At 40.9% G+C, this 23,890-nt stretch overlaps 1 pseudogene; it reads left to right on the forward strand.

The window, feature by feature from the left end:
* Positions 1-1,238: 1,238 nt before the first annotated feature.
* Positions 1,239-23,438, forward strand: LOC116901026 (annotated as a pseudogene).
* The last annotated feature ends 452 nt before the right edge of the window (positions 23,439-23,890 follow it).

Genomic DNA, 23,890 nt, shown 5'->3' on the forward strand with positions numbered 1-23,890 from the left:
GGGATTTCCTGTGAGGAAATGGTTGAGGTTTCCTTGATCATGGCAGATTCACATTTCCTATGACTTACATGATTGTGAGACTCTGTGACTTCCAACATCCATAACTGATGGATCTAACTAGATCCTATACCATTTTGTGGATGTGATCCTGATAAATGAAATTGTGAAGAAATTCTGCTATTTTACTTTTGGATTCTCCATCAATTTGAATAGAAATTGGGGAGTAACCAAAATTTATAGGACAACTATAAGGTTCAGAATGTCAGTAGAAAAAACTTCATACTGTGTGACCCTGGACACCTCTAGGGATAGTTATTTAGTATAAGAAACACCATGGCACAGCCATCTAATGTGATCATGAGGGTCATTTGTATAAAGGATCTGTTGAAATAGGAAAAGGGAGATGTGGCTAGCATCCTCCCCATCTAAACCTCTGGTTTGGCCAACAAATTGAGGAAAATAACAGATAAGGGAAAGGTGATTAGGGAAATAGAATATGCTCTTTGAGTCCAAATTTTATTGGGAAAGGAGAGAAAACCTGTAATCCAACAGGCAGTAGGGGCCTTACCATTGGTCCTGTACAAGAACTTAGGGTCATCAGCACATATTCAGCATTTAAACTTCAGGAATCAGGGAAAGTTTTAAAATAAACAATAAAAGAGCCTGGTGCAACCTAGCTCATTGTGCTTTGGCACAAGAAAAAAATCAAAAGGAATCAGTCTGGTAGCTGTGGAAGGAGGAAAACTGAGTAATGTAACTTTTCATCCTTCCTTAAGAGAAAGAATACATGACTTGAGACAGTATGAGGGAAATAAATCCCTAAGAGATGGGCATGTGAAAGCCAGTAGTAATACTTGGTTAACTCCATCTGAAGTCCTCATAAGTGTCATTGGCTAGAAGATCAAAAAAGGAGGGACAGGAGATATTGAGGGACCTCAGAATAAGACACAGTATGTTTGAACCCCAGTTCACCAGGACAGATAGAACAGCATTTATATGAGAAGTTTAACAAAAGTTTGATACAGCAAAGATCCACATCAGTAAAGAACTTTAACAATTTCGATGAACAGTTTCAGGGGGCAAGAACTTTATATAGTAGAAAAGGTTTTGCAGATCTCAATGACTTACATCATCAAGGAAAAACTATCTGTAAAATATTGGAAGGCACTCTAGAGGAGCTAAGAGTATGGTAATGCAGAGGACGAGGTCTGTCTGAGTGACTCAGAGATAAACCTGGAATGATTTGTGTCAAGCTAGAGGTCTTAAGGAAAACATTGCTGAAAAAGCCAGATTATGAGCTAAAGGGCTTCTGGAATGCTCTAAAGCAGGAGGAGTTGGCAGATGGCGTCTGTGATAAACTAGTTCATGTGAAGATGATCAAACCAGAGGTAGGTAGGTGATTATTCCTGAAGACTAAGCAGAGTATATGGATTTTTAACAAAAGTTTATGCTATGGACCCACAAATAGTCAAATTTGTTCAATGGAGAAGCTAAAGCAATAGTAACAGCTACAGTGCCAACCTTGCACTCAGACCTACTGAGTTGAGTGTTGATGGAGAAATGTATGAAGGTTCCAGGGAGGAGCTCCAAGATACAGAAACATAATAGCACAAAGGAAATCACTGAGAGTTACAGAAGCTAATGAAGTTAGTAGCTTTTCTCCATATTTTGTATCCACCTTGAACTGTGGAGTTGATACTGACAAAACAGATGAAATCTTCCATACTGTATTTGATATTGCTTATGTTCAGTTTTAGTATCTTCTTAATTGTGCACTTGTGGAATCACCTGACACTTGTGTAGAACAGATGAAACAGACAGTTTGAGTGCTTCAACTGAGTCATCTTTGTAATCCCACTATTTGTTATGGGACGGACATTGCTTTGTACTGTCCACCCTCTGGAAAATGTTTTGGTCCATGGATGACACAATGCTGAGGTTTGAGTGTTTTGCAGAGTTGACAAGACATTGGAGAGACACCCAAGAACAATACAGTCCTACCAGGATGCGTTAATTGACAGGAAAAAGTATCAAAGGGACCCTACTTGTATGAAAAATGATACTCCTTGAAGGCTCATGGTAACTAAATGAAGATCCCATTGCAGGAATGGGCTACCTACCAGAGAGTTGATGGCTATGGAAACCCTAGAGGTCCCACACACCGTAAATTCTATTGCTACACTTGTTGGTCAAATGCCAGAATTAGAGACTAAGACTTTGCTGAAGACATTGCTTTGACCTGACCATCACCATATCGGACGCACTGGCTGGATTAAGATGGATCTCCCACCCTGCTGGTCCATATCATAGTGTCAGAGGATAGCATGCAAGTTTCTGGTAGAGAACTGTCACCCACATTCCTGCTTATCTGTGGACCATGATTCCTAACATACTGACATTGCAGACAGAAATGAGAGGAATGTTCCTCTCATTTAGTAGTGGCAAGGCTGTTATGGGTAAGACTAACAGCTTTCTGATTGAATTTAAGGCCCACTCTATAGGAGGGAGTTCACATCTGATACTGTAGGCCTGAACAAAAACCTCTGGATGGGGTGGTCACAATCGGGAGGCAACTTCTATCACTTTATTAGATGGATTATATGTGCCTGTCAAATTTCCTTTTAAATAAGCTTGTTTTTATGTCACAGATCATAGAAGCTGTCAGCATCAACTCATAACCACCACTGCAGTTCTTGTGATCAAGTAAGTGATGGTTGTTGTGGTACTGTGGCCTAATTCTTAGACATAGCAGATATGTGAGATAAGTAAATCACCCCTAGTTCTTAGGCACAACAGGTATGTAAGTCACCCCTTCCAAGGCTCAGGGACCATTGCAGAAGAGGTGGCAGGAATAATGTAAGAGCTGCAATATGGGGTGGAATGCTGTGGAGCTTGAACCATTACACCGTACAGGAAAGCTCCTTAGCCAGAAGGTAACCAACACAAAATGGCTTCAGAAAGTCCCTGAAGCTGATGAGATTCACTAGGGCACCCCTTTCAAGAGTAAAATAATTGCTGCTTAGAGTTTCTTCAGAGAAGCAGAGCCACAGTGAAGACTCTCCGACAAAGCCAGGTGCAAAGGAGACTCTAAAACCAGACGAGCTGCCTAGAAGAAGCAGAAAGCAGCCAATGTGCCTAGATGATGTATAGACCAACTGAGTCACTTGAAAGGGCAAGCTCCAACCAACCGAGCTACCCCTAAAGAATGCTCTCCAACCTGTTGAGGAGTCTGTAGGTTATAAGGTTCCCAGGTTGTGTGAGATGTCACTTGTGTTTGGTGGACTTTGCTGATGTCTCTGTCTTTGACTCATTTCTGCTTCTATAAGTAACCTCTCACCCATAATTCTGTAAGTAACCCCAATGAAACTCATGGTTTACCAAGTTCAAATTTGCTCCTCTTTGTACTTTGTTCTGTCCTATTCCCTGTCTGGTGTGAACAGCAATCTATGTTGTGTCTCCAAATGTGTGCTCCTACAACAGACTTAAGTTCCATTCCCATCCCACCTTGTGGAAAGGAAAAGAACCTAATACAGTGCATTTTAAAGGAATAAGCATGGAGTCACACATATGTAATTCCAGTAATTAGAAAGAGGCAGAAGATCATACATTTGAGCCCAGTTTGCATTTTATACCAAATCCTATATCGATTTTTCCTATGTATGTTCACCCTTTGTCAATCACAGGAAAGAGAGAGAGAGAGAGAGAGAGAGAGAGAGAGAGAGAGAGAGACTGAGGGAGGGAGGGAGGGAGGGAGGAAACAATTAAAGAAAATTCTCTAGACACAGGACTTTAGGAAATATATCAGGTAAGTTTCCAAGTCTACCACGCAAGAAAAAGGAACTGCAGCATTCTACAATATTTCTAGAACTGAATTATAAAACTATGAGTCTGGTCAAATCAGTGCAGACAAGGACCACACTACAGAACTCAACAGAAGACAGAAACTGAACAGAATGAATCCTAGAGTTTTTGTTTTGTTTTTTTCTTAAGATTTTGTTTTGGGGTGTGTGTTTGTGTGTGTGTGTTTGCGTGTGTGTCTGTGTGTGTGTGTGTGTGGGTATGTGTTTTCTGCATGTTGACACAAGCGCTGCCTTGAGTACCTGTGCCTTCAAGGCTAGGAAAGGACTGAGCATCCACTGGACCTGACATAGGTGGTTATGATCTGTATGCATGTGCTAGGTATTGACTCCTGATCTTCTGCAAGAACAGCCAACGTTCATACTTCCTGACGAATTTCTCCAGAACCAAGCACCTGTGATTCTGCAGAGGCCAACTTAAGCATTTGTCAGATTACCAAAAAATACAGATGTATGAGAGACCAACTGAGGTTTAGAGAGAGAGCATCTGAAAAACTTTTAGGAAAACATGTGGTGCTCACCGAGGGATTGTGCATTGTCATTAACTAGGATCAACAGATTCAAAACCAGAAGCCAAAGGGGAGACTGATCCACAGGATGTTCTTCATGTAAGAATGAACCATATAGAAACTGCCTGGACCCAAAGGGACCCGGTCAACAGTTCTCTGCACTCAAATCCCCTGGGTAGAAGAGCTAAACCTTCAGTGAGGCAGACACACCTGGGAAGCCAGAAGAGACTACACTCAGCCCACATTTCTGACACCAGAGGAAAACACCTAACGCCATCTGGGACCCCGGTGCATGGGGGCTCAGGGAAAAGTCTGCGCAGGCCCTCCTGGTTGCCGCCCTCACAGAGAGCTCAAAGGAGCTCCCCTTGAGCAACTTCAGGCACGGACCACAGGTAAGACCAACTTTTCTGCTCCAAGCGACCTGGCTGGTGGACTCAGGACACAGGCCCACAGAAACACCTCAAGAACAGTAGACAGGAAAGACTACATACCAGAAAGCAGAATACTCTGTTCACATAACTGGCTGAAAGAAAACAGGAAAACAGGTCTACAGCACTCCTGACACACAGGCCTATAGGACAGTCTAGCTACTGTCAGAAATAGAAGAACAAGGTAACACCAGAAATAACCTGATGGGGAGAGGCAAGCACAGGAACCCAAGCAACAGAAACCAAGACTACATGGCATCATCACAGCCCAATTCTTCCACCAAAGCAAACACTGACTATCCAAACACACCAGAAAAGCAAGATCTAGATTTAAAATCACATTTGATCATGATACTGGAGGACTTCAAGAAAGACATGAAGAACTCCATTAGTGAAACACAGGAAAACATAAATAAACAAGTAGAAACCTATAGAGAGGAATCACAAAAATCCCTGAAAGAATTCCAGGAAAACACAATCAAACAGGTGAAGGAATTAAAAATGGAAATAGAAGCAATACAGAAAGCACAAAGGGAGACATCCCTGGATATAGAAAACCAAAGAAGAGACAAGGAGCTGTAGATACAAGCATCACCAACAGAATACAAGAGATGGAAGAGAGAATCTCAGGAGAAGAAGATTCCATAGAAATCATCAACACAATGGTCAAAGGTAATGTAAAGCAGAAAAAAGCTACTGCTCCAAAACATACAGGAAATCAAGGACTAAATGACAAGATCAAACCTAAGGATAATTGATAGAGAAGAGAGTGAAGACTCCCAGCTCAAAGGACCAGTAAATGTCTTCAACAAAATCATAGAAGAAAACATCCCTAACCTAAAGAAACATGCCAATAACCATACAAGAAGCCTACAGAACTCTAAATAGACTGGACCAGAAAAGAAAATCCTCTGTCAAATAATAGTCAAAACACCAAATGCACAAAATAAAGAAAGAATATTAAAAGCAGTAAGTGAAAAAGGTCAAGTAACATATAAAGGCAGACCTATCAGAATCACACCAGACTTCTCGCCAGAGACTATGAAAGCAGGAAGATCCTGGACAGATGTCATACAGACACTAAGAGAACACAAATGCCAGCACAGGTTACTGTATCCAGCAAAACTCTCAATTAACATAGACAAGATATTCCATGACAAAACCAAATTTACCCAATACCTTTCTACAATTCCAGAGCTACAAAGGATAATAAATGGTAAAGCCCAACATAAGGAGGCAAGCTACACCCTAGAAAAAGCAAGAAACTAATGGTCTCGGAAAAAAACAAACAAACAAACAAAAAAAAACAAAGAGAAGACAAGCACACAAACATAAACTCACATTCAAATATGAATATAACAGGAAGCAATAATCACTATTCCTTAATAACTCTCAACATCAATGGACTCAACTCCCCAATGAAAAGACATAGATTAACAAACTGGATACACAATGAGGACCCTGCATTCTGCTGCCCACAGGAAACACACCTCAGAGAAAAAGACAGACACTACCTCAGAGTGAAAGGCTGGAAAACAACTTTTCAAGCAAATGGTCTGAAGAAGCAAGCTGGAGTACCCATGCTAATATCAAATAAAATCGATTTTCAACTAAAAGTCATCAAAAAAGATAAGGAAGGACACTTCATATTCATCATAGGAAAACTGCACTAAGATGAACTCTCAATCCTAATTATCTGTGCTCCAAATACAAGGGCACCTAAATACATAAAAGAAACCTTACTAAAGCTCAAAGCACACATTGCACCTCACAAAATAATAGTAGGAGTTTTCAACACCCCACTGTCATCAATGGACATATGATGGAAACAGAAATTAAACAGAGACATAGACAAACTAAGAGAAGTCATGAACCCAATGGACTTAACAGATATTTATAGAACATTCTATCCTAAAGCAAAAGGATATACCTTCTTCTCCCCACCTCATGTGTAGGGAGCGGCGCAGTAAAACAAAGATGGAGCCAACATCCAATCCAGTCTGGATAGTAAACGACTTATTGCGCATGTGCAGGCTTTTCCCCTTGCCAGGGCGGCCATAGGATAATGAGGTGATCTGGTGCCCACCTGTGGTGAACAATGGTATTGAGCATGCGCAGGTTTTGCATCTGGCGTCAGTTGGCCAGAACGTTAATATGCTAATGAGGGATTCATGCTCCACCAATCCCTGAAGGACAATTAGCATAGCCTCAGCCTGCTGTGCATATAAGGCGAGCGCTTTTGCCGCTCGAGGTCCCCTTATCAGCAAAGAGGTGGTACTGCAATAAAGGCTGTTGAGAAGAATCCGACCGTGTTGCGTCTTCCTTGCTGGCCGCGGTGGGCACGACACTCATGCTACTTTCTCCAAAACTGACCATATAATTGGTCATAAAACAGTCCTCAATAGATACAGAAAGATAGAAATAATCCCATGCGTCCTATCAGACCACCAGGGGCTAAAGCTGGTCTTCAACAACAATAAGGGAAGAACACCCACATATACATGGAAGTTGAACAATGCTTTACTCAATGATAACATGGTGAAGGAAGAAATAAAGAAAGAAATTAGAGACTTCTTAGAATTAATGAAAATGAAGGAACAAAATAACCAAACTTATGGGACACAATGAAAGCTGTGCTAAGAGGAAAACTCACAGCTCTGAGTGCCTGCAGAAAGAAACAGGAGAGAGCATATATCAGCAGCTTGACAGCACACCTAAAAAAGCTCTAGAACAAAAGGAAGCAAATATACCCAGGAGGAGTAGAAGGCAAGAAATAATCAAACTCAGAGCTGAAATCAACCAAGTAGAAACAAAAAGGACCATAGAAAGAATCAACAGAACCAAAAGTTGGTTCTTTGAGAAAATCAACAAGATAGATAAACCCTTAGCCAGACTAACGAGAGGACACAGAGAGTGTGTCCAAATTAACAAAATCAGAAATGAAAAGGGAGACATAACTACAGATTCAGAGGAAATTCAAAAAAATCATCATATCCTACTACAAAAGCCTAAATTCAAGAAAACTTGAAAATCTGGAGGATATGGACAATTTCCTAGACAGATACCAGGTACCCAAGTTAAATAAGGAACACATAAACCATTTGAACAACCCCATAACTCCTAAAGAAATAGAAGGAGTCATTAAAAGTCTCCCAACCAAAAAGAGCCCAGGTCCAGATGGGTTCAGTGCAGAATTCTATCAGACCTTCATAGAAGACCTAATGCCAATACTATCCAAACTATTCCATAAAATTGAAACAGATGGAGCACTACCGAATTCCTTCTATGAAGCCACAATTATTCTTATACCTAAACCACACAAACACCCAACAAAGAAAGAGAACTTCAGACCAATTTCCCTTATGAATATCGATGCAAAAATACTCAATAAATTTCTGGCAAACCTAATCCAAGAGCACATCAAAACAATCATCCACCATGATCAAGTAGGCTTCATCCCAGGCATGCAGGGATGGTTTAATATACAGAGAACCATCAACGTAATCCATTATATAAACAAACTGAAAGAACAAAACCACATGATCATTTCATTAGATGCTGAGAAAGCATTTGACAAAATTCAACACCCTTCATGATAAAAGTCCTGGAAAGAATAGGAATTCAAGGCCCATACCTAAACATAGTAAAAGCCATATACAGCAAACCAGGTAGCTAACATTAAACTAAATGGAGAGAAACTTGAAGCAATCCCACTAAAATCAGGGACAAGACAAGGCTGCCCACTCTCTCCCTACTTATTCAATATAGTTCTTGAAGTTCTAGCCAGAGCAATCAGACAACAAAAGGAGATCAAAGGGATACAGATTGGAAAAGAAGAAGTCAAAATATCACTATTTGCAGATGATATGAGAGTATATTTAAGTGTTCCCAGAAGTTCCACCAGAATACTACTAAAGCTGATAAACACCTTCAGCAACGTGGCTGGGTACAAAATTAACTCAAATAAATCAGTAGCCTTCCTCTACACAAAAGAGAAACAAGTTGAGAAATAAATTAGGGAAAAGACACCCTTCATAAGAGTCCCAAATAATATAAACTACCTCGGTGTGACTTTAACCAATCAAGTAAAAGATCTGTACAATAAGAACTTCAAGACTCTGAAGAAAGAAATTGAAGAAGACCTCGGAAGATTTGAAAGATCTCCCAAGCTCATTGATTGGCAGGATTAATATAGCAAAAATGGCCATTTTACCAAAAGCGATCTACAGATTCAATGCAATCCCCATCAAAATACCAATCCAATTCTTCAGAGAGTTAGACAGAACAATTTGCAAATTCATCTGGAATAACAAAAAACCCAGGATAGCTAAACCTATCCTCAACAATAGAAGGACTTCTGGGGGAATCACTATCCCTGAACTCAAGCAGTTTTACAGAGCAATAGTGATAAAAACTGCATGGTATTGATACAGAGACAGACAGATAGACCAATGGAATAGAATTAAAGACCCAGAAATGAACCCACACACCTATGGTCACTTGATTTTTGACAAAGGAGCCAAAACCATCCAGTGGAAAAAAAGATAGCATTTTCAGCAAATGGTGCTGGTTCAACTGGTGGTCAGCATGTAGAAGAATGCAGATCGATCCATGCTTATCACTGTATATAAAGCTTAAGTCCAAGTGGTTCAAGGACCCCCACATCAAACCACATGCACTCAAACTAATAAAAGAAAAAGTGGGGAAGCATCTCGAACACATGGGCACTTAAGTAAACTTCCTGAACAAAACACTAGTGGCTTATGCTCTAAGATAGGAATCGACAAATGGGATCTGATAAAACTGCAAATCTTCTGTAAGGCAAAGGACACTGTTGTTAGGACAAAGCGACAACCAACAGATTGGGAAAAGATCTTTACCAATCCTACAACTAATAGAGGGCTTATATCCAAAATATACAAAGAACTCTTGAAGTTAGGTCGCAGGGAGATAAATAACCCTATTAAAAAATGGGGTTCAGAGCTAAACAAAGAATTAACAGCTGAGGAATGCCGAATGTCTGAGAAACACCTAAAGAAATGTTCAAAATCTTTAGTCATAAGGGAAATGCAAATCAAAACAATCCTGAGACTTCACCTCACACCAGTGAGAATGGCTAAGATAAAAACTCAGGGGGTTGGGGATTTAGCTCAGTGGTAAAGGCCCTAAGTTCGGTCCCCAGCTCTGAAAAAAAGAGAAAAAAAAAAACTCAGGTGACAGCAAATGCTGGTGAGGATGTGGAGAAAGAGGAACACTCCTCTATTGTTGGTGGGATTGCAGACTCGTACAACCATTCTGGAAATCAGTTTGGAGGTTCCTCAGAAAATTGGACATTGAACTACCTTAGGACCCAGCTATACCTCTCTTGGGTATATACCCAAAAGAAGCCCTAACATATAAAAAAGACACGTGCTCCACTATGTTCAGAGCAGCCTTATTTATAATAGCCAGAAGCTGGAAATAACCCAGACGCCTTTCAACAGAGGAATGGATATAGAAAATGTGGTACATCTACACAATGGAATATTACTCAGCTATCAAAAATAATGACTTTATGAAATTTGTAGGCAAATGGTTGGAACTGGAAAATATCATCCTGAGTGAGGTAACCCAATCACAGAAAAATACACATGGTATACACTCATTGATAAGTGTCTATTAGCCAAATGCTTGAATTACCCTAGATGCACAGAACACATGAAATTCAAGAAGGATGACCAAAATGTGAATGCTTCTCTCCTTCTTTAAAAGGGGAACAAGAATACCCTTGGGAGGGAATAGGGAGGCAAAGATTAAAACAGAGGCAGAAGGAACACCCATTCAGAGCCTGCCCCACATGTGGCCCATACATATACTGCCACCCAACTAGATAAGATGGATGAAGCAATGAAGTGCAGGCTGACAGGAACCGGATGTAGACCTCTCCTGAGAGACACAGCCAGAATACAGCAAATACATAGGCGAATGCCATCATTAAACCACTGAACTGAGAACGGGACCCCTGTTGAAGGAATCTTAGAAACGGACTGAAAGAGCTTGAAGGGTCTTGAGACCCCATATGAACTTAAATGCCACCAACCAGAGCTTCCAGGGACTAAGCCACTACCTAAAGACTATACATGGGCTGACCCTGGGCTCCAACCTCATAGGTAGCAATGAATAGCCTAGTAAGAGCACCAGTGGAAGGGGAAGTCCTTGGTCCTGCCCAGACTGAACCCCCATTGAACATGATTGTTGGAGGAGGGTGGTAATGGGGGAGGATGGGAGGGAACACCCATATTTAAGGGGGGGGAGGGTTAGGGGATGTTGGCCGAAACTGGGAAGGGAATAACAATTGAAATGTAAATAAGAAATACTCAAGTTAATAAAAATGGAAAAAAAAAAAAAGAATGAACCATAGCCTGACCACAGTACTTCCATAAATCACAAGGACAAAATTTGGAAGACTCAGCTGTCTGTAAGTAACTGTATTGCATCCCCATGTGACATGTATACAGTGTAGTAGACATTAAAAAGTTTCTTTTTCACAGTCAAATTTTTTTTTGGCAGAGATGCACCAGAGGAGAAATCACGCTATCTGATGTCAGGTGACCAGTGCTGCTGACCAGTGACCCACATATAGATTGGAAGTATGTCACATGATAATCTCTTTCATTTTGTTTAGTTATACTTTGTTATTCTTTTTTCTTATGTATTTATAATTTTAAATTGCTGTGTGTGTGTGTGTTGGGACATATGCAACACAGATTGTGTGTGCAATAACAACTTGTGGGGAGTCAATATGAACTAAGTCATATAGATTAGAGGCAGGTGCTTTTGTCTGGGAACCCATCAATAGGAAAATTAGTGGTTTTATTTGTTTGATTGTGTGTGTGTGTGTGTGTGTGTGTGTGTGTGTGTGTGTAAATACATACGGGGTTAGTTGTATATAATGTGTGTGTGGTTGGAAAATATATTACACAGTGAGCATGGTCCATGACACATACCTGAAATCAAAGGATAATTTTATGGAGTTAGTTTTTCTTTTCACCTTTACATGGCTTCAAAGATAAAATTCATGTCATGATGTTGAGTGCCAAGTACCTTTACCCCACTAAGCTCATTGCCAGCCTCATAATCAAGATACTTAGAACATATTTGCAGATCAGCCATCTAGTCCAAATATATAAAAAGTAAGGAAAGTGTATATCCTCAACGCATAATATACATTTTACTACTGTCAGGCCCATTCTAGTATTTACTACCCCAAGACGCAAGTAGATTATAGATATTACAGTTTACTAAAACATGTCTCCCCTCACATTCAGGCTACTTCTGGTGCCATTCTATGTCAAGCAAATATAACCAAGTATTAAGGAGTCATACACATATACCTTGTGTTTATTTTAGTCACCTGTTGTCAGTCTGGTGAACTCAAGAGTCAGGAGTACGTAGGAAGTCCAGAGAATACTCACATCTCAGAGCAGTTGGCCACACCAGTGAACTGACCTTCATTTTACACAGTGACCTCTCCCACATCTTATATTTCTGACACCACTCACAATATATACGACACACGGAATAACCTATTCATCAAAGTTCATATTATCAGTCCAGCTTCAACTCAGCAGTACTCTATTGAAAGTTAAATTTAGGAGAGTAAAAGTTTACATGCAGATTTTCAGCTCTGGCAGATTTTATCCCTCCCCTTTCCTACTCTTTTTCATGGTCATCAATTATATCAGTGATGAGGTGATATGAAGATTAAAAACATCAGGTGAAAGGCTGTCAGACTGAACAAGTATAAAATCCTACCTGGCAGAAAGAGAGCTTGTATAACAAGACTTCTATTGCTTTAAAGTTTGCTTTACAACATAGACACTAGGCCAAGAATGATGGAGCAAGAAGGGCTATATAGATATCAAATTGATTTTGCTGATTCTAAGAGAAAGAAATTGGTCAGGTAGGTGACACAGAGACCTTAAAAGGGTAAGTTCTACATTCCCTCCTCAGTCAGAAGTTGATATTCTCCAGCAGTTCTCTCCTGACTGTAAGGCAGAAGTGTAAATGGTGTTTAGGAATTAATACTCTAATGTCTGGTCATCTTTCTTACATTTTACACAGAAATAACAACAGCTTTATGGAAGATAGATGTGAGTGTGAGACTGAAAGTCAAGTCCAGACAACTAGGAAAATGTGTCTTTCTTGTAGGCAGCACATAGTTGAATCGTATGCTTGCACAGAATGACCTTTCTAAAAATCCTCTGTCTTTGCCTATGAAAATCATTACTCAAACATTTGAGATATTGACCTGCAGTATTTGTAACCCTAAATAAAGTCCAGGGCCAAGATCAAATTAGTATGAGTATGGGATTTAAACAAAACTGATAATAGATTTTTTTATACATTATTTTCTGATTATGGTTCAATGTCCTCCAATTCTTCCCAGATTCTCTATATCTTCCCACTCACCGAACTCCACCCCCATCTCTCTCTCAACAGAAAAGAATCAGGCACCTTAAAAATAAATAAAATGACAATAACAAAAAATAAGATAAAATGAAAACAAATGACAATAAGAAATAAAGCAAACAAATGGGCAAAACTAAAGCCAAAGAAAAAGCCCAAGAAATACTTATAGACACAGAGACACACACATTCACATGCACAGAAAAATATCCCACAAAACCACAAGAAAGAGTATATAGCAGAAGTCCTATAAGGGGGATGGGGGTGGGGGCAAAACAAAGCACTAGTAAACAATCAAGCAATCAAAGAAACAAAAAAGTCCTCCCAAAATGTCTCTAAGTTCATTTTGCCTCAATTATCTACTTAGGGGCATGGGGTCTGCTCTTAAGTGTGTTTTGTAAACCCACAAAGACTCCTTTAGAGAGAACTAATTTTTACTATGTAAATTTTTTATCAACTGGAAATAGTTTCTGAGTTAGGAATGGAGGTTTGGATCCACTTCTCTCAGTTCTGGAATCTCATTCAGCCCAAACCTGTGCATGCTGCCACAGTCTATATATATATAAATATAAATATAAATATAAATATAAATATAAATATAAATATAAATATAAATATAAATATGTGTATATATAAATAAATATTATATGTACATGCATGTGTGTTTACATATATGTTTTCTATTTATTCATTTACTTTTCATCTGGATCCTTGCCCCCACTACTCTCACTAGCATCCTCACACAGCCCCTCCCTACATCGTGCCCTCCCCTTCTCCTCTGAGCACTGGTGAAGCCACCTTCCCCTGCTTATCTTCCACCCAAACATAAAGATCCTGCAGGGCTAGGTGTATCCTTTTCCCCTGAGGCCAGGCAAAGTAGCCCAGCTGGGGGATAGGATCCAAAAATATTCAACAGCTTTAAGGACAGCCCCTGCTCCAGTTCTGGGGAGAACTGCAGACAGACTGAGCTGCACATCTACTACATAAGTGTTTTGGGGGTATATCTAGTGTGTTGTATGCTCTTTCCTTGGTGGCTCAGTCTTTAAGAACCTCCAAGGAACCAGGTTTACTGTGTTGGTCTTCCTGTGGGGTTTTCATCGCCAACTCTTCCATAAGACATCCCTAGCTCTTTCCAATGTTTGGCTGTAGGCTTCTGCACGTGTGTCAGTTAGTTGCTGGGTGGAGCCTTTCAGAGGACATTTATGCTAGGCTCCTGACTGCAAGCATATGAGTATCATTGATAGTGTCAGAGTTGATGTTTGCCCTTGGGATGGGTCTGAAGTCTTCCATTCCCACTGTCTCTGCTCCATCGTTATCACTGCATTTCTTTTAGACAGGACAAATTTTGGTCACAAGTTTCCTGAGAGGGTTGGTGTCCTTATCTCTCCACCTGAGGTCCTGCCTGCGTATAGGCAGTACCACTGAAGGTTCCAGATCCTATATGGGAGTCTCAGCTAAAGTCAACCCCATAGACTCCTGGGAGCCTCTCCCAGCCCAGGTCCCTGGCACATTCTAGAGATGCTCCTCCAACCCCTGCCAGCCAGACACCGGTTTCCATTCATCATTCTGTCCCTTGGTCCCACTCTCCTGTCTCTCCCCATACGCCACTTTCCAGGCCACAGCTTAGCCTGCCTCCCACCTTGTTTTCTTGATTTCTTCCAACCCCACATATTCTTAGAATCTTTCTGCATCCTCCACCACAGAGTTTGCTGGACGGGAGGAATTTGATTAAGACATTGCAATTGGGACAGAGTGTTTCAAGAATATCTCTGCACATTGTTGTTTTGGAGGTTTTTATATTTATTCTCTTTCATACTACAAGAGGAGATCTCTCTAATGATGGCTGAGAGAGACACTAATATAAAAGTGTGTCATTATGTCATTTTCTTGCTACATTTCTTTTTTTTTTTCTTTTTTTCGGAGCTGAGGACTGAACCCAGGGCCTTGGGCTTGGTAGGCAAGTGCTCGACCATTGAGCTAAATCCTCAACCCTACTCTATTTCTTTAACAGAACAGTTTTATTCTGTTTTCCCCTATGTCTGTGGGCCACCTAGTTTCAGATTCCTGGTATGTGATTTCAGTACACCATTTTTTCCAATAGAGAGGTCATCTGGACCAAAACAAAAAACAAAAAACCCAAAACAAACAAACAGAAACAACAGGGAAATATCAGAATTAACTGACATCATCAAAAAATGGGCTTGACAGATATCTATATAATATTATACACAAACACCAAAGAATACACATTCTACTCAGAAGCAAATGGAAGCTTCTCTAAAACAAGTTACATCCTAGAAACAGAACAAACCTTTAAAATGTTGCAAAGGCTGAAATAACTTTGTGTCTTCTCTGACCAAATGTAACAAAACTTAAAATTGAGAGCAAACAAATCTCCAGGAAATTCACAAACTTACAGATATAAAACAACTCATTACTGAATAGTTATTGGGAAAAAAAGGAAATAAAAACGTTTCCTGCACCAAATGAAATAGAAAACACAACACAACAAACACTGACACAGTCTCAGGAGGAAAACTAATATGTCTAAGTGCTAACATTAAAAAAAATTAGCAAAACCATAAATAAATGAGTTAATGATACAATATAAATATTGTTTGAAAATGAAATCAAATCATAACCCAGTAGATGGTAAGAAATTATGAAAATCATGTACAAATCAAAGAAAACAATACAAAGGATGAACAAACTAAGAGCTGATTCTTAAATTGACAGATCCTGTGCCCAACTAGTCAATAGAACTAAAGGGCCCTAATTCAACAGAATAGACAATGAAAAGAGAAATAGTACAAGAGGCCCCAACAAAATTCAGCATGTTATAAGGAAATACTGTAGAAGCATGCATTCCTTTAATCTTGAAAACCTAAAGGATTATTGAAATTTTTGATTCCACCAAAATACTTCAATTACACCAAGAAGTCAACAAGTTAAATAGACTGATAAATGGTGAAGAGTTTGGAGTCATTAATAACAGGTCTTCCAGCTAAAGAGCAATTAAATATAAAGTCCAGGGCCAGAGATCAACAACCAACCCTCCTTAAACTATTCATAAAAGCAAACCAACCAAACAAACAAACAAAAACTGAACTAGAACAGAAGCAATACTCTTCTAACTGCTCCTATGAGTCCAGTGTCTCCATATTCCCTCTAATATCAAACCCATACAATGACACAGCATTAACATAAAGTGCCAGGCCAACAACCCTGATAACATAGACACAAAACTGCTCAGTAAAGTCCTTGCAAACAGAGTGCAGACGTGCGTCACAGATATTATCCACCATGATAAGTTGGTGTCATCCCTGAGTGCAAAGATGGCTAAACATATGCACGTAGGTAATGTAAGAAACCACATTAGTAAATTTAAGGACCCCAAACACAGGACCATCTTAGTAGACACAGAGAAATCCTTTTAGAAATCTTACATGCCTTCATGATGAAAGTTCTGGAGAATATAGAACCAGAGAGACTGTACCCCATTTTAGTAAAAGCTATGTATGAGAAACCCACAGTCAACATCAACTGAAATTGGGAAAAGACTGCATCAGTCCCACTAACGTCAGAAATGAGATCCATGTCTACTACTCCCTTTTGAATGTGGTGCTCAAAGTACTAGTTGAATCTATAAGAAAGAGAAAAACATTGAACAGATAAAAATAAGTAAAGGTGATCAACTATCTCCATTCACAGATGACGTGATACTATACCTTAGTGACCCCCAAAATTCCACCAGAATACTTCTATGATAAAGTTACGTGGCAATGTGGCAAGTTATAGAATCAATATCTACGGAATAATAGGTTTTCTATATATCGCAACAAACATAAAGTGAAAGAAATACAAAGAACTCTCATTCTCCACAGACTCAAAAAAAATAATTATATTGCAATAAATCAGACCAAGGAAGTGAAGGGAATCTATGATGGAAGCTTTAAACGTTGGAAGAAAGAGACCAAAAATAGTTGAAAACGGACAGATAGCCTACACTCCTGGATTGGCCCAGAGAATGGAGGATCTTTGCCAGCTTTCCACCTGACAGAGGGTTAATGTCCAGAATATATAGAGAACTAAGAAGGAAAAAAACCCCATAAACATTCTAAAGTGAGGGTTACTCCTGCATGTAGGGAACAAGTAAGTCTTTGATTCTTCTGCCTCCCCTGAGGCTGTTTTACTTCTGTTGGGTTGCCTTGCTCAGACTGAATGTGATAGCTTCAGTTTTATCTTATTATATTTTATTTTGTCATCTTTAGTTGCTGTCCCCGAGAAGGGTTTTCTTTGATAATCAGAAACAGTAGAGATCTGCAGTGGAAGGGAAATCGAAAAGGAGTGGGCAACAGAGAGAGGGAAAAAGTATAATCAATGCATATTGTATAGGGAAAGAATCTATTTTCAATAAATGAAGAAAATTACAAATTGAGGATTGAATATAAACTCCTCAAAAGCCCTGTACTTGTTGATCTAGTCCCAATAGACAGGAAATAGAAAAAACCCGGAATGTTCTTTAACAGAAGAATGAATAATGAAACTGTGGTACATATGCACATGGTCAGCTCTAAAGAAAAATAAAATAATGAACTTACTGGATTGGACTAGAAAAGTCCACAGTGAGTGACATAACCCAGATCCATAAAGAAAAAGGTCCTATGTTCTCTCACCATAAAAATCTTACTTCCAAGTATTCAGATATGACTATATATCCTGGAGTAACTGCAGAATAGTAGAATATATATACATATACAATATATATACATATATATGTATATATAGTTATTTTATTTATGTCATCCCCTTTGCAAACTCCCCATCTCCTGCCTTTTGCTTCTAAGAGAGTGCTCCCCCCCACCTACCCAATTACTCTCACCTCACCCTTCTAGCATCCCATACACTGGGGCAACAAGACTCCACAGGACCAAGGATCTTCCCTCCCATTGATGCCAGAAAAGGCAATTCTTTGCTACATATGTAGCTTAAGTCATGGATCCATCCATGTTTGGTTGATGGTTTAGTCCCTGAGAGCTCTGGGAGGTCCTGTTAGTTGATATTGTTGCTCTTCCTATGGGGTTGCAGTCCCTTCAGTTTATGTTTTTATTGGCACACATTAATTATGCAAAGGGCAAGTGTTCATTATGATAAATGAACATGGGCATTAATGCAATTTGACAATATTTAACTTTTCTAATTCTTACTGACCTATCCTCATCCCTGGAAGGTCCCTGTCATTTTTTAATACTTCACTATCAGTTTTACAATGTATTTTGGTGATGTAAAGGGTTATAATTTACCCTCAATGTACAAAAATTTTCTTTTTCCTTTTCTTTTTAGGAAGGAACTTTTTTAATTAAAAAAACATTAAACCTGGAGAACACTAGGAATACATATAAGCCTGTCCCTTTCTATGAAGCTACATATTTGTCACTACCCACCCTACTAATAAAATTCGTATTCTACTTATAAGGTGTTTTCTCTACAAGAACATTCAATATTGAATGGAGCAACACAAAATGATAGAGAGTAGTAACCCCAGTAACATCATGACATTTGATACCAAACTTTCTGTTCACTGATGAAAAGGAAAATATGTTATTTGTGTTATTCTATAAACATAAAACCAGCATCTGTTTGCTATTATCATTTCCTTAAGAATAAGCTCTTCTAAAGGGGCTTGCAACCCCAAAAGAATAACAATGCCAACCAACCAGAGCTCCCGGGTACTAAACCACTACCCAAAGACTACACATGGATGGACCCATGGCTCCAGCTTCATTTGTAGCAGAGGATGGCCTTATTGGCACCAATGGAAAGAGAAGCCCTTGGTCCTGCCAAGGCTGAACCCCCCAATGTAGAAAAAAGTTGGTAGGGGAGGTTTAAATGTGGGATGGTTGGGGAGTGGACCACCCATATCGAAGAAGGGGAGGGTGATAGGATAGGTGGCCTTATGGCTGGGAAACCAGGAAAGGAAATAACATTTGAAATGTAAATAAAAAAATATCCAATAAAAGAAAAAAAGAATAATCTCTTCTTGGCACTAAATTGTATATGGAAATTATGACCTGAGTCTTTATAAGAGGGACAGACACATGAAAAGATGGCCAAGCTAGCCAGGTGGTTGCAAGAGAGACTAAAACAAATGAGTAAGCTTTCCCAGGTCCTGCCATGGAGGTGTAAGGCATTACTCAAAGCTCTGTGCATGAGGTACCTTCATTGCAGTTAGGTTACATCATGGTGTTATAAGGAAGACCCAGGCAGGACGAGCCGGTTCCTTTGTCCATCATAGAGCTGGTCAGCTTGAATGTCAGCCCAGGATTCTGTCTCCACAGCTAATGGAGATATGCTATGACACAGTTTTTAATCTCCATGTGTCTGTACGCCAATTGTGATGGCTATTTTTGGTTGTCAAGTTGACCATATCTAGAATGAACTACAATGGAGAAATGGACAGCATACCTGTAATCTAGATCTTGAGAGATAGTGGCCATGTTTATAAAGATATTGTGAAAATGTATTGAAGAGTAACTTAGGTCCAGGCATAGTGGTGGAACTTTAGTCCCAGCACAAAGTAAATACAGGCATGCAGATCTCTGAGTTCAAGGTCAGTCTACAGAGCAAGTTACAGAACAGTCAAACTTAGGCAGTGAAAAAAATTATTGAAAACAGAAAAACTGGTGAAGATGGAACAGAACAAGGGGCAATGTCCAAGTCCAGCAAGCAGCAGAACATGGCAGCTTTAGCCAAGTGGCCCTGGCTTTAGAGTAAAGAATAGAAGGGGTTACTGGGACAAGTGATGCTAGTTATCTGTAGCTAAGAAATTAGCTGAGATTAAGAGATCAGTATCACTGAACTGAAATCTTCTAGGAAGTGTTTTCTGAGAGCACAAGCTGTATTCCAGAAGTAGACATACTGGTAGCCAGACTTGGTAATATATAAGAATCACCCATATGGTGCTGGTTTTGAAGACATGAATGGATCATGGAGAGCACCTGAGGTTTGGCACTGGGAGAGGCTGGGAAAGGCCATTGGTAAAAGTGCAGCATAGGTGAAGTTGAGGGTTGACACCAAGAAGTGATCCTATGAGAGGCTCTTGGTGAAAGTTCGCCTCGTTGTAGAAGTCCCCAGCATAATGAAGATGCCTATACCATGGGATGACCACTAAGAGCAGCAGCAGCTGTGGAGTGGATTCAGCCAGAGCTTAGAGTGCTACAGAGGGCAGAGCTGGAGACTCGACCCAAGCCCTTTGCAGGAGCCCAGTTCATTGGAACAAGAAGCTGTGAAGTTGAATTTGCCTAAGAGACCTCAAGATGTTAGAAATACCAGAGCTGTGGGTTACCTGCTGCGGAAAGCTGCCAACAAACAGAACGAGCTCAAGAGAAAGAATTGTGTTGAAGTCAACAAAGTTGAAAGGAATTGGACATCAGACATGGAAATGCAGGGTTTGGAGTTTGCCAATCTTGTTTTCGGTCCTGCTTTAGTCAAGCATTTCCTAGCTCTGACATTTTGGAATGTTAATGTATATGCTCTGATTGGAGATTTACACAGCAAAGATATAACCAGAATTATTTCTTAAGTACACCCTGAAACACCCGGTCACATTTTAGTGACAAGGTTCCTGAGATGGAGGTGCCTTAAAATTCGAAGGCATGAAAAGTAGGTTATAGAAAGGATTAAAGCTGAGATGGGGATGTCTTGTACAAACTTTGTCTTATGCCAAGTAGGCTTCTGAAAAATTAGAATCTTGTATACTTCATACAGGGCAACAATGGGATGAAATGGGAGACTTCTGTGAAGTCAGCATAAACTATCATACAATGGGAAAAGCACCAGAGGGATCTAATACATCTAAAGCATTACTGACCAAGACCACATTGGATTGGGACTTGAGAATTTAGGAATTTTATCATTGGAAAGAAAGGTCACTGCCTGGGAAGCCTGAGACTGGGATCAAAGATACCTGAGTCAATGCAGCTTGTCTTAGAAACATTTCTGTAAAAGGGAAGAAGATGTAGCTATTCTAGAATTAATATACCTTCCCCACAGAGGAATCACTCCACAAACGATTACATTAGTGAAGAAAAATCTTTTTAATGACACAATCTACTCAGCTGTGGCTAATGCTCAAAGAAAAGACAGCCAAGAACAGATTTCACATTACAGATATGCTATCAATCCATGTCTCTTTTGGGTTCAGACCCAGGATTATGTTTTAAATAACAAGTGTAGGCTGGAGACCCCAAGTCCCACAGTTAGGAGATTTACACAGCAACAATATAACCAGAATTATTTCTTAAGTACACCGGTGCCCTGACACGGCAGGTCACTCTTCAGTGACAGGGTCCTGAGATGGAGCCAGGAGATGAGAGACAGGAAAAGTAGGAGGTAGACAGTGTGGGGGCTGGGGTGGGGATGTCTTGGACAACCTCTGTCTTATGCCGAGTAGGCTTCTGAAGAATAGCATCTGGTGTACTTCTTACAGGAGGGGAAAGAAGAAGTGAGAGATTTCTATGAAGTTAGCACAAACTACCATGAAATGGGAAAACACAGGAAGGATCTAATAAAAGAATTTTGTACAAGAGGAACCCTGAACATCTCAAAAACATTACTGACCAAGCCCCACTGAGAACCATAGCCTCATGTGGTAGAAAGGGCTGGGATCTCAGAATCTGAAGCAACCCAAACCCAAAGGCCCTGGTCCGACCACTACCTGATTTCCCAAGCACCTTCCTTGCTTTAGAGAAGGAGCTCTATTTTACTCTCACTGCATCAGAACCTTAGGGAAGCTCCTAAGGCCTAAGCCCCAGGCTGTTACTGGCGCTGTGCCATTCTCCATCCATGAAGGCCTAATAAAAAGCCTTGCTTGATCAGGCCAGTCCTCAACACAACCCTGTTTTTAGTCTCAAAGAGTTGTCACCAGGTGTAAGAAAATTAAGAAGAAAACTGGACTCCTGACTTCCGCCTGCCTCAAGTCTGGAGTTGCCTCCTTCCTGGCACTCGACCCACACACCCCCCATCGCCCTCCCGAGCCTGCTAGACCAAGTTTGGCCTGCGGAGAAACGGGGTAATGGGCTTGAACCTGTACTGCTGCTGCACTAGCCTCAGCGCTGGCAGCAGCTCTCAGGTAGGGATAGCCTAGGAGGCCAAGGCCCAGCGCGAGCGGGGAGGGGAGGCCGCTCTGCTGCCCTGGCGCCTGGGTGGTTGCCCGGCCGCTGCCCATGGGCGCCGAGGACCCTGACGTCACCGCGTCGGCAGGGAGGCGGCTGCTCAAGTCGCTTGGCCTCCTCGCTGTGCCGCCCTAGGAGATGGCCTTGTCAGCCGCGGCCATCATGTCTCCAGAGGAAGAGCTGGACCGTTGCAAGCCCGAGGTGCTCAGCAAACGCTCAGCGGTGCTGCCCCTCCTGGAGCTCAGGAGCAAGGCGGCTAAGAGCTCCTAGGCCTAAGGCTCGCTGCCGGGGCCACCTGAGGGGGGGGGGCACACGACCTGTACTGCCAGTTGCTGGAGATAATCTTGCGCTACTTGCTACTTGTGGGAGCAGACGACCGGCTCCCAGGACGCTAAGCCTCTTGGCGAGGTCCCCTGGGGCGGGCCAGAGGGCGCTGGAGACCCTGGGGCGCTTGAGCGATCAGGTGCAGCCCAACCATGAGACTGCCTTCCAGGGCGTGCTTCAGAAACTGGACATTAAAAACGAAGACGATGTTAAATCTTTTTCTCGAGTGATGACTCATGTTTTCAAAGATGGAGTAACAAACTGGGGCAGGATTGTACTCTTATTTCTTTTGGTGCCTTTGTGGCCAAACACTTAAAGAGCCTAAACCAAGAAAGCTGCATCCACCTTTAGCAGAAAGTATCACAGAGGTTCTTGTAAGGACCAAGCAGGACTGGCTTGTGAAACAAAGAGGCTGGGATGGGTTTGTGAGTTCTTCCACTTACAGGACCTAGAAGGCAGCATCAGAAATGTGCTGCTGGCTTTTATGGGTGTTGCTGGAGTAGGGGCTGGTCTGGCATATCTAATAAGGTAGCTTGTGCGTGCAATAGGTGACTGTAAAACCTCCAGCCACCAACTACATGCTTCTGTGAGAACAAATGTGTTTATGAAGGTGCACTTGAAGCTGCCCGGGATTTTAACAGGGCAGAAAGAAAGTGGCTACAGAATTGTGGCTAACGAGAATAAATACATGGGAAAAGTTGCTCCCTCTGGAAGAGTCACTGTCTGAATGAAGTGAAGTTCGCTCTCAGCAAACTTTGGGAAGCCATGGAGGACTTCTAGAATGAATGACAAGGGTGAACGGAAAGGTTTGATTTCTTTGTCTGGAGATGGAAGAGGGGCCAGTCACCAGGTTGGTCCTAGAGTTCAATAAGTATGCAGCATCCATTACGCTGCTCCTAGTGCTGACAGAGAAGCCCTGACAATAGTGGTGACTTGTGTATAATGGATGTTTAATCTACAAGTAACCAATCTCTGGCTAGAAGCCGCAATGCTGTACAAGAGGCTGAAGGAGGAGGTGCTCTAAGCAGGCCCAGGTGTGCTTAAGTTTATTAGTGTAGTGATGGCCAAAAGGTACTTGACTTAATAAGCATCATTACTTAGTTATTAAACTGAACATCCTCAATTTTTAAGAAAACTTATGAAATGTATTT

This window comes from Rattus rattus, chromosome 5 (genome assembly GCF_011064425.1).
Source record: "Rattus rattus isolate New Zealand chromosome 5, Rrattus_CSIRO_v1, whole genome shotgun sequence".
NCBI lineage: Eukaryota > Metazoa > Chordata > Mammalia > Rodentia > Muridae > Rattus > Rattus rattus.